A 19,752-nucleotide genomic window follows, 5' to 3' on the forward strand; every position below is an offset into this window, starting at 1 on the left:
CCTTCGTTACCCAGCCCGACTCAGAATTACACTTAAAAACGGTTCCTTCGAATGGTTCCGCTCAACTGTTGAAGTACAAAAGTTAATAAAATCCGAAGGCTAGCTGTTCAGTTTCTCCTTACATGAAGACACAAGATTAAATGAGAAAATTTTAATTCGCAAATCCCATCGAAGGGGTATGATTGGTGGTGGGTGGGATATTAAGATTCTCGAAGACTATTCGCTTGAGGTTATGTAGGAATGTGCTAAGTTTAAACAAGCTCAGTTGGAATTTTTTTAATAAGGGTTTTAACCCCTCCCTTGGCTACCCAGTTCGACTGAGAATCTCATTAAAGATGGATCCTTCGAATGATTTCGTTTGAATGCCGAAGCACAAAAATATTTTAATTTTGAAGGCTAACTGCTTAGTCTGTTTTTCCATGGAGATATAAGATTAATGTTTAATGTCTATCTGTATGAATAATTGTATCTTTTACTTTTGGTAAACCTTTGAAACTAATTTCCTTTCGTATTTTTTAATACTGTATTTTTGATATACGAGAATTGAATCTCTTGTTTGGGTATTGTTTAGTCTAGGTTGGAATATAAATAACCTCGAAACTAATTGGAGCGATCACCAGGTTTTTTTGGGGGGTTGTCCGTAGTTCGTAGATACCGACTTTCTACTGGTTGGTTTTCTTTCTTTGGGAGGTGGGTGAGGGTATTTTTTTTTTTCGCAGAAGTTGTTTTCAAATTTTTAGCCAACTTGTCCTTAGTTACCATTTCTTAAGGTTTATGGCTTGGTTTTTAACTTATATTTTAACCCTTCCTTTAAATAATATTAAAAACGGACCAAACTATTAATTTACTCAGTTTGAACGTGAAAGGGTTAAATCATCCTGTTAAATGTAATAAGATTTTTGCTTATATTAAGAAATTTAAGGCCCATATTATTTTTTTTACAAGAAACTCACATAGGCAAATGTGATAATCTACGTTTTTTTAGCCGTTGGAATGGACTTTGTTTTCACTCTTCTTTTCAGGCCAAATCTAGAGGAGTTTCGATTCTTATAGATAATACACTTTCCTTTGTCCCACATAAAGTAATGTCTGATACTAATGCAACACACATCAAAGTTGCTGCTGCGTTCACCAACAACTTTTATGTGTGTTGCCTGGAGATTTAAACTGTTGGCTAGACCCAATTTTAGACCGAACATCTTCTAAACCAGCGTCTCTTAATAAATCAGCTTTGTTTATTCAATCCTTTTTATTGAAGTGTGGTATAGTTGATGTTTGGCATTATTTACATCCTTTAGATAGGGAGTATTAGTTTTTTTTCCCATGTTGATCATACATATTCCAGGATTGATTTTTTTTTTATCGATAGTCAAATGATTTCATCTGTTCATTCCTGTGACTATAAAGGGATTGCTGTTTCAGATCATGCTCCTATATTTCTATCTTTAAAACTCCCTAGTCTTGCTCAAACGAACAGATTTTGGCGTTTTAATACAACTTTGTTATCTGATAAGGAATTTTTTAAGTATCTAGAGAAGCATATTATTTTGTTTTTTGAAGAGAATAAAAAGGAAGAGACTTCTAATCTTATTGTACGGGATATTTTCAAGGCCTGTATTAGAGGACAAATTATTTCTTATACTGCGAGTGTTAAGAATAAAGCTAAGAAAGAAAGAATTGAATTAGCCAATCAATCGAAACAATTAGATCAAAAATATGCTATAACTCCAGATCCTGTTTTATATAAAAGACATGTTGAAGTTAAGGCTGGGTGTGATCTTCTGTTGACATATCCGATTGAAACTCAACTTCTTAAAGATAAAACTCAATTTTGCACTCGCGGAGATAAATCAGGCAAAGTATTGGCCAGCCAATTAAAAACTTCTGTAGTTAAACAACAAATTAAAGAAATTCGCAAAACTAATGGTGATAGGACAACTGATTACTCTGAAATAAATGCTACCTTTAGAGAATTCTATTCTAAACTTTATAGTTCTGATTTCCCTAAAGATAATACTGTAATGAATAATTTTCTAGATCAATTAAATATCCCTGCACTTTCTGCAGATAATTGCAAACAGATGTATCGACCCATTTCTTATGAGGGAAATAGCCGAGGCTATACGTTCATTGCACTCGGGGAAGGCTCCGGGTCCAGATGGATTTTCTGCAGAATTTTGTAAGGCTTTTTCTTCATTAATTATACCGCAGACACACTTAGTCTTTTTGGATTCTTTCAAATTGAGTAGTTTGCCTCAATCATTTTATGAAGATTCTATTTCGCTTATCGTAAAAGAGAGCGAGGATCCAGCTGAATGCTCTTCATACAGGCCAATTTCGTTACTCAATGTTGATACTAAAATTCTTTCTAAAGTTCTGGCTCATAGGATTGAAAATATTTTACCTTCTATTATTTCTGATGATCAGACTGGATTTATTAAAAACCGACATTCCTATTTTAATATACATCAAAGTTGCTGGTGAACGCAGCAGGCCAGCTGCTTGGCCTGCTGCGTTCACCAGCAACTTTGATGTATGTTGCTTGAATTTCCAGCATCTGCAGAATTCCTGTTGTTCCTATTTTAATATACGCCGTGTATTAAATGTTACTTACTCTCCTTCTCAGGAGATGTCAGAATGTGTGATATCCTTGGATGCTGAGAAAGCCTTCATTCAGGTTGAATGGAATTACTTACTTAAAACCTTAGAAAAATTTAATTTTGGACCAGATTTTATTCAATGGATTAAATTACTTTGTTTATCTCCTTCTGCTCAGGTCCTTACTAATTTTCGAAATTCCGGACTATTTAAACTTCACCGCGGAACTAGACAAGGCTGTCCGTTAGGTCCTTTGCTTTAAGATCTGGCTTTAGAGCCTCTTGCCATTGCTTTTCGAGAATCTAATGATATCTGTGGTATTTTAAGGAGAGGTATCACCCACAAAATCTCGCTTTATGCTGATGATATATTGCTTTTTATCTCTAATGGTGAGACCTCGTTACCTCGCGTACTTTCTTTACTCACCGGTTTTAGCCAGTTTTCAGGATATAAATTGAATCTACATAAGAGTGAATTATTTCCTTTAAATAATTTGGTATCAATTAATACTAATCTCCCTTTTAAAATTGTAAGAAATCAATTTACTTATTTGGGTGTAGCAATCACAAAGAATTACAATCACCTGTTTAAAGAGAACTTTCTTACTTTATTGAACCATGTAAAAAAGATATTATTAAATTGGTCACCTCTTTCAATATTGTTGATTGGATGAATTAATTTTATTAAAATGAATATTCTACCTAAATTTATATATCTTTTTCAGGCTTTAGCCGTTTTTATTCCTAAATCCTTTTTTGACTCTTTTGAATCTATTTTATCCTCCTATATATGGAAAAATAAACTTCCTCATTTAAATAAAGTTCATCTTCAAAAACCTAAAAAGTCTGGTGGTTTAGCCTTACCTAATTTTAGGTTTTATTACTGGGCAGTTAATATACGATATCTTACGTTTTGGCTATACAGGTGTCCCCCGCTTTTCAAACGTTCGCTTTACGAAACCTCGCTGTTACGAAAGACCTACATTAGTTCCCTGTTTTCGCTAACAGGTGTTTTCACTGTTACGAAAAAACGCAGCGCGTGATACATGGCAGCGCATGCCCCGAGCAGCCAAACTCCTCCCTCAGAACTGCATTCTAGCCGGCACTGCTTAAACACGTGCCTGTGAGCAGCCGTTAGCAAGATGAATTCTAAGGTATCGGAAAAGCCTAAAAAAGCCCGTAAGGGTGTTACACTTAGTGTAAAACTAGACATAATTAAGCGTTTCGATCGTGGTGAACGAAGTAAGGACAAAGTGAGTTTGGCTTGAGGAAGTTGACGAAGATGATGTTGAAGCGGTTTTGGCATCCCATGACCAGGAACTGATAGATGAAGAGCCGATGCAATTGGAAGAGGAAAGGATAACAATCAAAAATGAATGCAGTAGCAAATGGACATAAAATGAAGTCGTCCAGGAACTGAATGTGAAGAAGATGACCTGCCTGTCCTGATGGGAACAGACGACGATGAGATGACACCCCAGTGTCCCACCACCCCAACCCCCGGGCCACAGACCGATACATTGCCGCGGAGAATGCAGCAGTAACCGGGACGCACCCAGCACATCTTTAAGAAAAAAGCCGAAATAAACAAGCTAATTAATTAGGCGCCACCCGGCACGTAAATGTCGGCACAGATCAGAGGCGATTGCCGATTGCGTCGCCTCTTATCTGGGCCGACATTTATGTGCTGGGCGGCACCTAATTAATTAGCTTGTTTATTTCAGCTTTCTTCTTAAAGATGTGCTGGGTGCGTCCCGGCCACCGCTGCAACACTGCATGCTTCGCAGATCGGTATCAGTCGGTGGCCTGGAGGTTGGGGACCACTGCACCACCCAACCTCTGACGACTCTGTCTAACACACCATCATCAGTGTGCTCGGCACTGTCTTCCCAATTCCGGTAAGTGATACTACACTGTACATACATTATTTCTACTTTATATAGGCTGTGTATTTCTATGTGTAATTTGGTATGATTTGGCAGCTTCATAGCTTAAAGGTTACTGGAAAGAGTGTTTCTGCTGAGAGCGCTTGCGTGAGATTTTTGCTACGGAGAACACTGTGGCAATGATTGTGGAAAAGTATTTCTACTTTATATAGGCTGTGTATTTATCATATCATTCCTGCTTTTACTATATGTTACTGTTATTTTAAGTTTTATGTGTTATTTGATATGATTTGGTAGTCTGCGAACGCTCACAGATTTTTCCCATATAAATAAATGGTAATTGCTTCTTCGCTTTACGACATTCCGGCTTATTAACCGTTTCATAGGAACGCTCTACCTTCGGATGGCGGGGGAAACCTGTATTATATTAATCATGTAGACTGTCTTGTACGGGTTCTTTAGAAGCTAACTCTGTTAATAAATTTTCTATTATTTCTCTTCTTGGATACTCACTTCCTTTATTTGTAAGTAAACTAACTGATAATTTAATAGTTAAACATACCCTGAGGATTTGGATACAATTTAGAAAATACTTTGGTTTATTGAGATTTTCCCTTTCTAGTCCCATTTATTCTAATTTTGTTTTAAACCCTCCATGACTGATTTAGTTTTTAAAGAATGGGACAGGTTGGGTATTAAATGTTTTTGGGATCTGTTTGTTGGAGGAAATCTTTTCTCATTTGAGCAATTGTCAGCTAAATATAGCTTACCCAAAACTCACTTTTATAGTTATCTACAAATCAGAGACTTTCTAAGATCTCAATTATGCACATTTCCTATAAGCTCAGATAAGAACTTACTAGACGTAATTTTTAATTTGTCACCTTTTCATAATGGTTCAATATCTAATATTTATGGTATGTTACTGGAGATGAGAAATGTTCCTTTAGACAAAATTAAGAATCTCTAGGAACAAGATTTACAGACATCAATATCCGAGGAAACTTGGAATGAAATTCTTAAACTGGTCAATACTTCATCGTTATGTGCTCGCCATTCCCTCATACAATTTAAGGTGGTACATAGAGTCTATATGACTAGAGATAAGCTATCTCATTTTTATTCGGATATATCTCCCTACTGTGACAGATGTAATAATGGAGAAGCTTCATTAATTTATATGTTTTGGACTTGTCCATGTCTTGAAAAATCTTGGAAGGAAGTTTTTCAAACTTTTTCTTTACTTTTCAAAGTCAATTTTAAGCCTAATCCGCCAATGGCCCTATTCGGTATTGTTGCAGGACAAGATATCAAGCTGAAGACATCTGATTAACATATTTTGGCCTTTAGCTCTCTTATAGCTAGGAGGGCGCTTTTGTTTAAATGGAAAGATGTTTCTCCTCCTACTCGTGCTCAATGGTTATGCGATGTTATGTCATGCTTAGATTTAGAGAAGATTTGTTGTTCAATTTCTGAATCTCTTCAAGACTTTCAAACATTGTGGGGCCCCTTTCTGAATTATTTTCAAAACTTCCAAAACCCTCAATTTGTTATTTAAATTTAGATGTTGGCTATTGTTAATTTATATCATACGAGAAAGTATTTTGCCTTTTTTTCTCCTTAATAAACAGCTTCGGTCTTGGTAGGGGTTAGGCTCTTTTATTGTAATAAATTAGTATATTTCAATATAACTTTGACTAACCTACATGAATACAGGGTAATGAGATTGTTATTACGAATAGATATAATGTAATTGGTAGGTTTTTGTTAACCTTTATATATACTTTCTTGTACTTTGTATTCTTCTATACAGAAACTAATAAAAAATATTGAAAATGAAATGATTCCATGACAATATATTTATACAAGTCTGAATTCTCTACTAGTGGCTCTACTAAAATGTATAAAGATAAAAAATAATTGTCTTTTATAAAAAAAAAGACCAAAATTGTCAACAGCATGCTTGTCTGGTGTGCTTAGACAAAACATATGAATTTTGCAAAAGTTCTTGTGTATTTTTTGCAAAATTTTTTATGTATTATTAACCAAAATCCATTAAAACTAAACGATATTTGACTAAAGTCTCAACATCCCTCAATATTATACCACCATTTCCCTCACATGAAATTAGAAATTGAAGCGTATTTCCAGCACTTTGAGCTTTTATTTTAGGTCTCCAGCAACTACAATATTTAATGTATTTCCATGCTACAGGTCCTTGTCTCTAATAAAGTTTTGGAAATATAAAATAGGTAGCAAGCAAAGTTAAGGAAATGGTTAGAACATTAATTGGTCAGAAAAGAAATACAAACAGCAGTGGAAAAAGCAAGTGTTGATTGCCTTGCATTCCATTCAGGACCCTTGATTTGAATTGTCTGACTTTGCTACTTTTATTTTAAACAGACAATTTCATTAAAAACAGTAAAAATTAACATAGCAGTAGTTTCACAGCGCGATTCACATACAAAAATACTGACTACAGTGTGAAAATGCTGTGTAAGATCGTCTTGAATCTGCTTGTTGCCTGAACTTGCTGTCCATGTTGCTCACATTAAACTGTTCTGGAGAACCAACTTAGCTGTTTCTCTGGTCCCACAGTTAAGTTACCATGCCTCAAAGTTTGAATGCTGACATTCACCTCGAATGCTCTGACTGCTTGCCTTGGTGAAAGTCTTTTGAACTGTGGTTAAATGTCTCCTTTTACTCCTCATGTATGTGAAGGATGTAAGAAATAAAGTCAAATCAATTCAATCACATTCAGATGCATGACACCATTAGCTCTTATGCCAGCAATCACTAGTAATCAACTAAGGGGTCAGATGCACATTGTATTCTCTCTTCAATACATCTGTCCATCTATATTTAGCTCAGCAGCAGAAGGGCATCTAACATCTCCAACTTGCACGTTTTTGAGCTTAGGTGCAGATAATTGCAAAGAGCTGAACAATGAGTAGCAGAAAGTATGGCAGTCCTTTTCACAACCACTGGCTAAACACAAATGTGCCTTGGTCCATTAGTGAAATCTTTTACAAACACATCCATGTCATGAACCGTCGCACCTTAATTAACTTTTAGACATTACAAGTTAATTAAACCATTTTTAAAAACCACAGACCAATGTTAGTGCACTCAATCCATCTATACTGCAAAACCTTGTATGCATCTTAGAGTGAGATAACACAGAAGTAAGTTTAGTTAGTCTATTCTAGGTGTTACTCAGAGCTCAACTCTTCCTAAATTTGCTCCAGTCTGATTTCTACATTACAATGCACATCCTCTACAGTTGAGAAACACAAGACTTGTGAATACACTGTGCATACAAGCGAGCGTTTGGGAGACCAGTGGGGTGGATAGAGATGGACTGGATAGCTACTATGAGGTTGCAGGCATCGCCTGCCAGGTGGGAATGGGGCAGCTCTGCATGCTTCCCCTCCAAAATCCATAGTTGTTCATTTCTAAATTGTGAACCGTTCAGGTTATAAACAGTGCTCAGAACCAGAATACTAGTAATCTGGGTACTGCCTATAGTGATTGCATAAATCGGTAAGTTTAATTCAAAAGGATTGACTGATATTAAAACAATTTCACAATGCCTCATGAGGAACAATGGCCACAATAATGAACATAGTTTTTTTTTCAAATCCCCCTCAGAAAAATTAGGCAGATTAAATAATAATCCTTTGGGCAGGTTACATATTGAAGATGTTTCTTTCAGTTTATTCAGAAACTTGGGCATATCTCCAGAAATATAAATTGCTCTTTAATTCTGATTCATATCTGAGGAAGATAATCATCTAATTACATCCACATTAACTTAAAAAATGAATGCATGCCCAGTAACATAAATTATCCAAATTATGCAATAGATAAAGTGTTGCTCCATGCATATTATGAGGTACAGCTTGGTAATGGCAATCTTATTTCAATGCGAAGGCCAAGAATCAAATCCCAAACCAGAAGATCTTATTGGGTTGACTATTCAGTACGATTTTGAGGAATGGTCTGACAAGCTGGATAATTGTGTCATAACATCAGTAAAACAATGACTAGATTTCAAAAAAAATCATTATCAATAAAATAATTTGCATCTCCTTAAAGCTTAAAAGGAGCTAATTTATTCTCTGTTTCTTTACAAAGCAAAAAATTTTTCAGATTTTCTGTGTTCTACCTTATCAGGTCTTTTTTACTAGTTGTTCTTTTATGTACCGGCTTGTCTCTCACACAACATACATCAAAGTTGCTGGTGAACGCAGCAGGCCAGGCAGCATCTATAGGAAGAGGCGCAGTCGACGTTTCAGGCCGAGACCCTTCGTCAGGACTAACTGAAGGAAGAGTGAGTAAGGGATTTGAAAGCTGGAGGGGGAGGGATGGAGCCGAGAGCTGGACAGGTGATAGGCAAAAGGGGATACGAGAGGATCATGGGACAGGAGGTCCGGGAAGAAAGACGGGGGGGGGGGAGTGACCCAGAGGATGGGCAAGAGGTATATTCAGAGGGACAGAGGGAGAAAAAGGAGAGTGAGAGAAAGAATGTGTGAATAAAAAAGAGTAACAGATGGGGTACGAGGGGGAGGTGGGGCCTAGCGGAAGTTAGAGAAGTCAATGTTCATGCCATCAGGTTGGAGGCTACCCATACGGAATATAAGGTGTTGTTCCTCCAACCTGAGTGTGGCTTCATCTTTACAGTAGAGGAGGCCGTGGATAGACATGTCAGAATGGGAATGGGATGTGGAATTAAAATGTGTGGCCACTGGGAGATCCTGCTTTCTCTGGCGGACAGAGCGTAGATGTTCAGCAAAGCGGTCTCCCAGTCTGCGTCGGGTCTCACCAATATATAAAAGGCCACATCGGGAGCACCGGACGCAGTATATCACCCCAGTCGACTCACAGGTGAAGTGATGCCTCACCTGGAAGGACTGTTTGGGGCCCTGAATGGTGGTAAGGGAGGAAGTGTAAGGGCATGTGTAGCACTTGTTCCGCTTACACGGATAAGTGCCAGGAGGGAGATCAGTGGGGAGGGATGGGGGGGACGAATGGACAAGGGAGTTGTGTAGGGAGCGATCCCTGCGGAATGCAGAGAGAGGGGGGGAGGGAAAGATATGCTTAGTGGTGGGATCCCGTTGGAGGTGGCGGAAGTTACGGAGAATAATATGTTGGACCCGGAGGCTGGTGGGGTGGTAGGTGAGGACCAGGGGAACCCTATTCCTAGTGGGGTGGTGGGAGGATGGAGTGAGAGCAGATGTACGTGAAATGGGGGAGATGCGTTTAAGAGCAGAGTTGATAGTGGAGAAAGGGAAGCCCCTTTCTTTAAAAAATGAAGACATCTCCCTCGTCCTAGAATGAAAAGCCTCATCCTGAGAGCAGATGCGGCGGAGACGGAGGAATTGCGAGAAGGGGATGGCGTTTTTGCAAGAGACAGGGTGAGAAGAGGAATAGTCCAGATAGCTGTGAGAGTCAGTAGGCTTATAGTAGACATCAGTGGATAAACTGTCTCCAGAGACAGAGACAGAAAGATCTAGAAAGGGGAGGGAGGTGTCGGAAATGGACCAGGTAAACTTGAGGGCAGGGTGAAAGTTGGAGGCAAAGTTAATAAAGTCAACGAGTTCTGCATGCGTGCAGGAAGCAGCGCCAATGCAGTCGTCGATGTAGCGCAGGAAAAGTGGGGGTCAGATACCAGAATAGGCACGGAACATAGATTGTTCCACAAACCCAACAAAAAGGCAGGCATAGCTAGGACCCATACGGGTGCCCATAGCTACACCTTTAGTTTGGAGGAAATGGGAGGAGCAAAAGGAGAAATTATTAAGAGTAAGGACTAATTCTGCTAGACGGAGCAGAGTGGTGGTAGAGGGGAACTGATTAGGTCTGGAATCCAAAAAGAAGCGTAGAGCTTTGAGACCTTCCTGATGGGGGATGGAAGTATATAGGGACTGGACATCCATGGTGAAAATAAAGCGGTGGGGGCCAGGGAACTTAAAATCATCGAAAAGTTTAAGAGCGTGAGAAGTGTCACGAACATAGGTCGGAAGGGATTGAACAAGGGGTGATAAAACAGTGTCGAGGTATGCAGAAACGAGTTCGGTGGGGCAGGAGCAAGCTGAGACAATAGGTCGGCCAGGACAGGCAGGTTTGTGGATCTTGGGTAGGAGGTAGAAACGGGAAGTGTGGGGTGTGGGAACTATAAGGTTGGTAGCAGTGGATGGGAGATCCCCTGAGCGGATAAAGTCGTTGATAGTGTGGGAGACAATGGCCTGGTGCTCCTTAGTGGGGTCACGATCGAGGGGTAAATAAGAGGAGGTATCCGCGAGTTGTCGCTGTGCCTCGGCAAGGTAGAGGTCAGTACGCCAGACTACAACAGCACCCCCTTTATCATCGGGTTTAATAATAAGGTTAGGATTAGTGCGGAGGGAGTGGAGAGCAGAGCGTTCCAAAGGAGTGAGGTTGGAATGGGGACAAGGTGCGGTAAAGTCGAGACGGTTGATGTCCCGTCGGCAGTTGGCAATAAAGAGATCCAGAGCAGGCAGAAGACCAGAGCAGGGTGTCCATGAAGAAGAGGAGGGTTGAAGACAGGAGAAGGGGTCATCGGTGGGGGTGGAAGAGTCCTTGCCGAAGAAGTAGGCTCGGAGACGGAGACGGCGGAAGAAAAGTTCCGCATCATGGCGAACACGGAACTCGCTGAGGTGTGGGCAAAGGGGGACAAACGTGAGGCCCTTACTGAGAACAGAGCGTTCTGCCTCCGACAGTTGAAGGTCGGAGGGGATGGTAAAGACCCGGCACGGATGAGAGCTGGGATCAGAGGGGGGAGGGGGGAGGCTGGTGGTGTCAATGGAGAGGGGAGGGTTGGGGTGAGAGGAAGATGGAGCCTCTGAGGGCCCAGGAGTTGACGGTGGGATCTGAGGAAGACGGGGCTGCGGAGTGGTGGTGGGGGAAGGGGAGACGGGAGTCACAACAGCAGCACATAAAGACCCGGCCTGGAGTTCAAGGCTGGAGTCGCAGTTGGTGGTTGCGCGATCGCTTTGAATGTCTCCATGGTCGTTGCTGGAGTCCGGGTTTTGAATATGTCCTGAGGTGTTGGAGCCGCCGAGATCAACGGCAGAGGCCGCAACCGAAAGTTCATGCCTGCTAGCGTCGGGGCCAGCAGGCTCTGGAGTCCGTAGATGTAAGATCTTGCATGTCTCTCACACGTTTGTTTATTTGATAACTTTCAGTATTCAAAACTATTATAAAGATTGCAACTAATAAGTACCAGCTCATGATGCACAGGAAAGGTGGATGAAATACGCCTGAGACCTGTGGATGTTACAAAAGAGCTTTAGAAGGAACTCGTCAGGGAGGAGCTAAAGATGGGAGGAAATGGTTATTAAGGCAATGTGGATGAAAGCAAAAAGAATTCTGGCCTGAATGAAGGTAAAGGAGTTGAACATCGGAATATTTGTATAAGGTGATCAAATAATACACTGCATGATTGTATTTTAGGTGTAACGTATTCCACAAACTGAACAATAGGGTTCTTCATGGATAGGCTGGGAAGCAGGGGATACTCATACAATAGGCTCCCAGTCCGAAGGATAGGATTCTTCATGTTTCCCAGAATTAGTTACAGTTTGAAGGCAGTACTTTGTTGGAAGATCTCCAGTCAGTGAGAGGAGTACTTGTATTTTAAAGGAACCAGGGTAAGATTTAGAAGTGAATCAACCATCTGTCTCTTGAACAAAGGGGGTAACTTCACTCAACTTTAATTGCCCCATTATTGAAATGTTCCCACAACCAATGAACTCACTTTCAAGGACTCTTCACCTCATGTTCTTGATGCTTATTGCTTACTTATTTATATTTCTATAACAGTTCTCAGTCATCCAGTTGCCTTGATTTACTCCTGCTTGTTATTTATATTATTGTTCCTTCCTTTGCATTTGCACAGTTTGTTGTCTTCTGCACTCAGGTTGAAAGCCCTAGTTACTATTCTATAGATTTGTTGAGAAGGCCCACAAGGAAATAAATCTCAGGGCTGTATATACTTTAATAATAAAATGTACTGTGAACTTTGAACTTCCATTGCAATCAAAATGTGCAGAGACTAAAGTACAGTGACACAAACAATTGAAGACAGGCTTTGTCCTATTACACAAGCACCTGTAAATAAAATAAAGAAAAACTCATATTTCAAAGAAAATAGAGGTATTTCATGGTCAAGTAAAAGGTTTATGGGGTCTGTTACATTTTTGAATATCAATACAGCATTGCAAAAATTTGGTGCAAGTATTTGACAGATCTGAAGTTTGAGCTCGAAAATTCTCCCTTTAATTGTATGGGGATTTCAGCTGCATACTCAGCTTTCCTCCCACATCTTAAAAGGCATTTGCAGAGGTTAACAAGCTATGACAAATTGCCCTTGGTATAGTAGTTGGAAGATGAGAGAAGAATAGAGAAAAGGTAAAATAAGCTGGAGAATGAAAAGATGGAAATGGTGAGAGCCAGCATTGACTAAATGGGGCAAATAGTGTTTATGTTGTGAGGTCTGGACAAATACAGCAGATCTCACTAAGCAAGCTCTAGTTGCTAAAGTTATGCTATTATAAATCTCTAAAATCATCTACAAATATCTAATTGCAAATAATTTACTGCAGATTATATTAATAATTACCTATGTTGTTGCAAAGCATGACCAAGAAGGTGCTTCAATTATTGACTTTAAGATTATGTTACAATATATTTCCTTCATGTTAACGGCATTATAAGGTTCTTTGCACTCTGATAAAGATCAAACTAATCGATTAGCATTCTCCTCAGAGGTTTTTGGTGGCACAGGTGAATGAAAATAAGTCACTACATACTGATATTGTATAAATAATCTAATATGCATTGACCTGAAGGTCTTTCACTAGCCTGGCTTTTAATGCAGGAGCTGAACATTCATTCCATTAAAGGGCCATTCAGAAATGTTTGGAAACGAGAGCATCTCCTGAAATATGCTAATATTATTGTTTGCAATTAATATTAGCTTCACTCCTTCACCATTACATGTTGCATATGTAGTTCTTCAGAGATTTCTTCCAGTGACTTTTTTAATGTTTAATTTCAGTTTGGACCTCTAGTCAGCAAATAACCACATAGCAGTCTTATAAAAGCTTTCCAGTGATACAATGATTTATTTGTTCTCTTTGCAGATGCCGTCTGACCAATCGAGTGTTTCTAGCATTTTCAAATTGCGTTTTATACTTCTCACTTCTGTAGCTTTTGTATGGTTCTAACCTTTTTCATCCCATACCAACTTCTGACCAGGGGTTAATTTTCTCACTACCAACTTAATTCATATTCTTTAGAGGAGCAAATTTTATTTTTCCTTCTCATTACATTTTCCCCTGAAAAATATTGAAATCTGCCATCATTCAGAATGATTCTCATCATTAGATGTTGAAAATTGGTTTGGCAGTGGAATAATTCTAATAGGCAAAAAAACACATTTCTTTTCAGCTAACAGGTAGAAAGATTTGTATGGAGTGGATATTGTGACAACAAACATTTAATAAGTTAAAAGTCCTTTGCCCGGCTAATTTGTGTTAATTAAATCCTTGTAATCAGATAAATATTTTTAATTAATTTAACAATGAGTTATCATAGCAAATTTAACAAAATTGCGTCAGCATGGGTCAAATTAAGTCATACAGATACTCCCAAATGGCAATGTAATAATAAATTACTCCTATAAACTGTTCCAACAACATTAGTTCAGGCATATCTTTAAGGAAAGCATTTTCATTTCTTCATTCTCTATGTATATCAAAAATAAACATAATTACTCATTTACAATTCCAGCTAACTTTCCTGCAAATTAATGTAGCGCTGCTATGGAATATCCACTACTGTGTAATAGGAGGAATAGTTAGAAAGAAGCAAAATGGATGGTTGACACCAAGCACCACTGAATTCATGAATGCAACCGGACTTTGAAGGAGGGAAGTTAGATGGGGAGGTTTTTCCAGCTCTGACAAGTCAGTTGCTGGTGAAACTGATGACACAAAAGGCTTTTGGTTGTAGAAGGTGTATAACTTTGGGAAAAAAACTGAAAAATAAAATTTTTAAGAAATGGCTATTTATGAATAACTGATTCAGTTATGGCTCAGAGAATGACATGAATATTCTCTTTTTACAGGCAAGCATTGGATTTGCCTACAGTGGTAGCACAATATTGAACTTCCATCCCACTGCTCCAAACCTCAATTTGAATTCAATGCATCTCATATATTGTCATTTCCCTTACCATCTAATATTTTGTTTAGAGTTAAATAGCAGTGACTGAAATTGTGTGGGTGTTATTATTGTGCAACTGTTATCATTCACTGGTGTTACTTTGACAACTGTTTTTCATGTCTGCTCACACATAATAAGGAAAGTTCCATTGATTCTGTGCTTCTCAGTGGGATCTACTTCTGCACTATTTTGCACTGCAGTCAACAATGGCATGGATGTTACTGTCATGTGCCTGGCACTCACAAAAAGCCATTACTCTTCAGTCACATTTGGAAAGCCCACATTGCTTTGACAGGCGGTTCCATGGCTGTGCGAAAGCAAGACCTCAGACAATGCAACGGAGTGACATTGGCAGACCAGACAAGTACTGCCCGTAGAGTTCATGTGAAGTTCCAAGCTCAACTTTCTTGTCCATCTAAAGAACAAAAGTTTCTGTATGTTCTAACGCTGAAACATTTAAAGTATACAGTGGATTCTGGTTAACTGGGCCATCAGTTAATTGGGGCATTCCTTTATTTGGGACAACTCCTCAAGAGAAAAACAAATGAGAAAACAGCCAGGATTCCCTTCATTTATTTGAGACATGATGCTGCTTAACTGGGACAGGAGACTGTAGCCAAGCAGTTTCTAACTAGTGTCAGGCATGTCAGACACTTCACTGTGCTTAAAGTGAACAGTTTTTAAATAACATTACCTGTCTGTGTTTGTGTTCAAAAGGCAGTGATTTTTGTCACTGAGAGTTGACAAGTAGTAAGCAATAAGACAATTCAGAACTGTTTTGCTTACTGTGGTTTCAAACATTCAGGATTGGAGAAGACAGAAATGTTCGTGAGTGAAAATGAAATGATTTTACGACTTCAACAAATTAGTCACTACAAAGAATTTGAAGGTATCAACAATCATCTTGAATATTACAATGAAAATAAAGATTTGAAGGATGCAATCATTGAAAGCATTGTTTGAAGGTAGTCCATTATCTGAACTAGGTGCCTTCCCTGTTTGTGTTCATTTACAGTCAAAGTAACACAGTAGTGTACACCGGGTGAATTCATTGATCGATAACTACTATAACAGTTTTAGAATAATGTAATAGTTTTGGAATTGTTCTAATTTGTTATGTATTTCATTTAAATACATGATTTCTTTCTCAGTTAAACTTATAAAACAGTTCATACTTTTTTAACAATTTCCATGAAAATTTGGCTAATTGGGGCAGCCACTTTATTGGGCCAAAACGTACTGGTCCATTAACCTGAATCCCCTGTATTAATTCAATAAAGTAATTTAAAAAGGAAATATAGAAACATAGAAAATAGGTGCAGGAGTAGGCCATTCGGCCCTTCGAGCCTGCACTGCCATTCAGTACGATCATGGCTGATCATCCAACTCAGAACCCTGTACCTCCCTTCCCTCCATACCCCCTGATCCCTTTAGCCACAAGGGCCATATCTAACTCCCTCTTAAATATAGCCAATGAACTGGCCCCAACTGTTTCCCGTGGCAGAGAATTCCACAGATTCACCACCCTCTGTGTAACGAAGTTTTTCCTAATCTCGGTCCTATGTGACCCCTCGTTCTGGACTTCCCCAACATCGGGAACAATCTTCCTGCATCCAGCCTGTCCAATCCCTTTAGGATTTTATACGTTTCAATAAGATCCCCCCTCAATCTTCTAAATTCCAACGAGTATAAGCCTAGCCGATCCAGTCTTTCATTATATGAAAGTCCTGCCATCCCAGGAATCAATCTGGTGACCCTTCTTTGTATTCCCTCTATGGCAAGAATGTCTTTCCTCAGATTAGGGGACCAAAACTGCACACAATACTCCAGGTGTGGTCTCACCAAGGCCTTGTACAACTGCAGTAGTACCTCTCTGCTCCTGTACTCAAATCCACTTGCTATGAATGCCAGCATACCATTCGCCTTTTTCACCGCCTGCTGCACCTGCATGCCCACTTTCAATGACTGGTGTATAATTACACCCAGGTCTCGTTGCACCTCCCCTTTTCCTAATCGGCCACCATTCAGATAATAATCTGTTTTCTTGTTTTTGCCACCAAAGTGGATAACCTCACATTTATCCACATTAAATTGCATCTGCCATGAATTTGCCCACTCACCTAACCTAGCCAAGTCACCCTGCATCCTCTTAGCATCCTCCTCACAGCGAACACTGCCGCCCAGCTTCGTGTCATCCGCAAACTTGGAGATGCTGCATTTAATTCCCTCGTCTAAGTCATTAATATATATTGTAAACAACTGGGGTCCCAGCACTGAGCCTTGCGGTACCCGCCTGCCATTCTGAAAAGGTCCCGTTTATTCCCACTCTTTGCTTCCTGTCTGCCAGCCAATTCTCTATCCACATCAATGCCATACCCCCAATACCGTGTGCTTTAAGTTTGCACACTAATCTCCTGTGTGGGACCTTGTCAAAAGCCTTTTGAAAATCCAAATATACCACATCCACTGGTTCTCCCCTATCCACTCTACTAGTTACATCCTCAAAAAATTCTATGAGATTCATCAGACATGATTTTCCTTTCACAAATCCATGCTGACTTTGTCCGATGATTTCACTGCTTTCCAAATGCGCTGTTATCACATCTTTGATAACTGACTCTAGCATTTTCCCCACCACCGATGTTAGGCTAACGGGTCTATAATTCCCCACCTTCTCTCTCCCTCCTTTTTTAAAAAGCAGGGTTACATTAGCCACCCTCCAATCCTCAGGAACTAGTCCAGAATCTAAAGAGTTTTGAAAAATTATCACTAATGCATCCACTATTTCTTGGGCTACTTCCTTAAGCACTCTGGGATGCAGACCATCTGGCCCTGGGGATTTATCTGCCTTCAATCCCTTCAATTTACCTAACACCACTTCCCTACTAACATGTATTTCCCTCAGTTCCTCCATCTCACTAGACCCTCGGTCCCCTACTATTTCCGGAAGATTATTTATATCCTCCTTAGTGAAGACAGAACCAAAGTAGTTATTCAATTGGTCTGCCATGTCTTTGTTCCCCATAATCAATTCACCTGTTTCTGTCTGTAAGGGACCTACATTTGTCTAAACCAATCTTTTTCTTTTCACATATCTATAAAAGCTTTTACAGTCAGTTTTTATGTTCCCTGCCAGTTTTCTCTCATAATCTCTTTTCCCTTTCCTAATTAAGCCCTTTGTCCTCCTCTGCTGGACGCTGAATTTCTCCTAGTCCTCAGGTGAGCCGATTTTTCTGGCTAATTTGTATGTTTCTTCTTTGGAATTGATACTATCCCTAATTTCCCTTGTCAGCCACGGGTGCACTACCTTCCCTGATTTATTCTTTTGCCAAACTGGGATGAACAATTGTTGTAGTGCATCCATGCGATCTTTAAATGCTTGCCATTGCATATCCACCGTCAACCCTTTAAGTGTCATTTGCCAGTCTATCTTAGCTAATTCACGTCTCATAGCTTCAAAGTTACCCTTCTTTAAGTTCAGAACCTTTGTTTCTGAATTAACTATGTCACTCTCCATCTTAATGAAGAATTCCACCATATTATGGTCACTCTTACCCAAGGGGCCTCTCACGACAAGATCGCTAATTAACCCTTCCTCATTGCTCAATACCCAGTCTAGAATAGCCTGCTCTCTAGTTGGTTCCTCGACATGTTGGTTCAAAAAACCATCCCGCATACATTCCAAGAAATCCTCTTCCTCAGCACCCTTACCAATTTGGTTCACCCAATCTACATGTAGATTGAAGTCACTCGTTATAACTGCTGTTCCTTTATTGCACACATTTCTAATTTCCTGTTTAATACCATCCCCAACCTCACTACCACTGTTAGGTGGCCTGTACACAACTCCCACCAGCGTTTTCTGCCCCTTATGTCATGCAGCTCTACCCATATCGATTCCACATCCTCCCGGCTTATATCCTTCCTTTCTATTGCGTTAATCTCCTCTCTAACCAGCAACGCCACCCCACCTCCTTTTCTTTCATGTCTATCCCTGCTGAATATTGAATATCCCTGAATGTTGAGCTCCCATTTTACACTCCTCTGTCTCTCTGTACTTGTTCCCATCTCCCTGTTGTGAACTAACCTCCTCTCTCCTAGTATCTTTAATTTGATTCCCACCCCCCAACCATTCTAGTTTAAAATCACCTCAGTAGCCCTCGCAAATCTCCCCGCCAGGATATTGGTCCTCCTAGGATTCAAGTGTAACCCGTCCTTTTTGTACAGGTCACGCCTGCGCCAAAAGAGGTCCCAATGATCCAACAACTTGAATCCCTGCCCCCTGCTCCAATCCCTCAGCCACACATTTATCCTCCACCTCATTGCATTCCTACTCTCACTGTCACATAGCACAGGCAGTAATCCTGAGATTACTACCTTTGCAGTCCTTTTTCTCAACTCCCTTCCTATATTCTCCTTTCAGGACCCCTTCCCTTTTCCGACCTATGTCATTGGTACCTATATGTACCACGACCTCTAGCTCCTCACCCTCCCACTTCAGGATATCTTGGATGCGATCAGGAATATCCTGGACCTGGCACCAGGGAGGCAAACTACCATCCGGAACATTAAATAAACTACACCATTACTTTGAAGAAGCAATTTACCCAATTGTTCCCTATCTTTGCAGTTAGATAAACAACAATGAAATCAATGGGGTTGTAGATCTACCCCAGTGCAAGACCCAGCTGCAGGTTTCCCAAAGTAAACGGTGGTGAAGCACACAGCAACGTCCATTCAGGGGCACTATCCTACTGACCCAGATCAGTAAGCCTGTGCATTCTATGTTTACATGGGTGTCCCGAAATGTACTGGCAGTTGCACTGATAAATGTTCAACAAATCTGACCTTAACATTTCAAAGTTCAAAGTACATTTATTAACAAAGTGCATATAAGCCACCATATACAACCCTGAGATTTATTTTCTTGTGGGTGTACTCAGTAAATCTATAGAATAATAACCATAACAGAATCAACTTGGGCGTTCAATCAGAGTGCAGAAGACAACGAACTGTCCAAA

General features: G+C 39.8%; 1 protein-coding gene across 1 annotated transcript in view; it reads right to left on the reverse strand.

The window, feature by feature from the left end:
• Window positions 1-19,752, reverse strand: part of LOC134349446 (protein diaphanous homolog 3-like) — a 576,191-nt gene that overhangs the window by 129,371 nt on the left and 427,068 nt on the right. The gene's annotated exons all lie outside the window — the stretch shown is intronic.

Source organism: Mobula hypostoma, chromosome 7 (assembly GCF_963921235.1).
Source record: "Mobula hypostoma chromosome 7, sMobHyp1.1, whole genome shotgun sequence".
NCBI classification, from domain to species: domain Eukaryota; kingdom Metazoa; phylum Chordata; class Chondrichthyes; order Myliobatiformes; family Myliobatidae; genus Mobula; species Mobula hypostoma.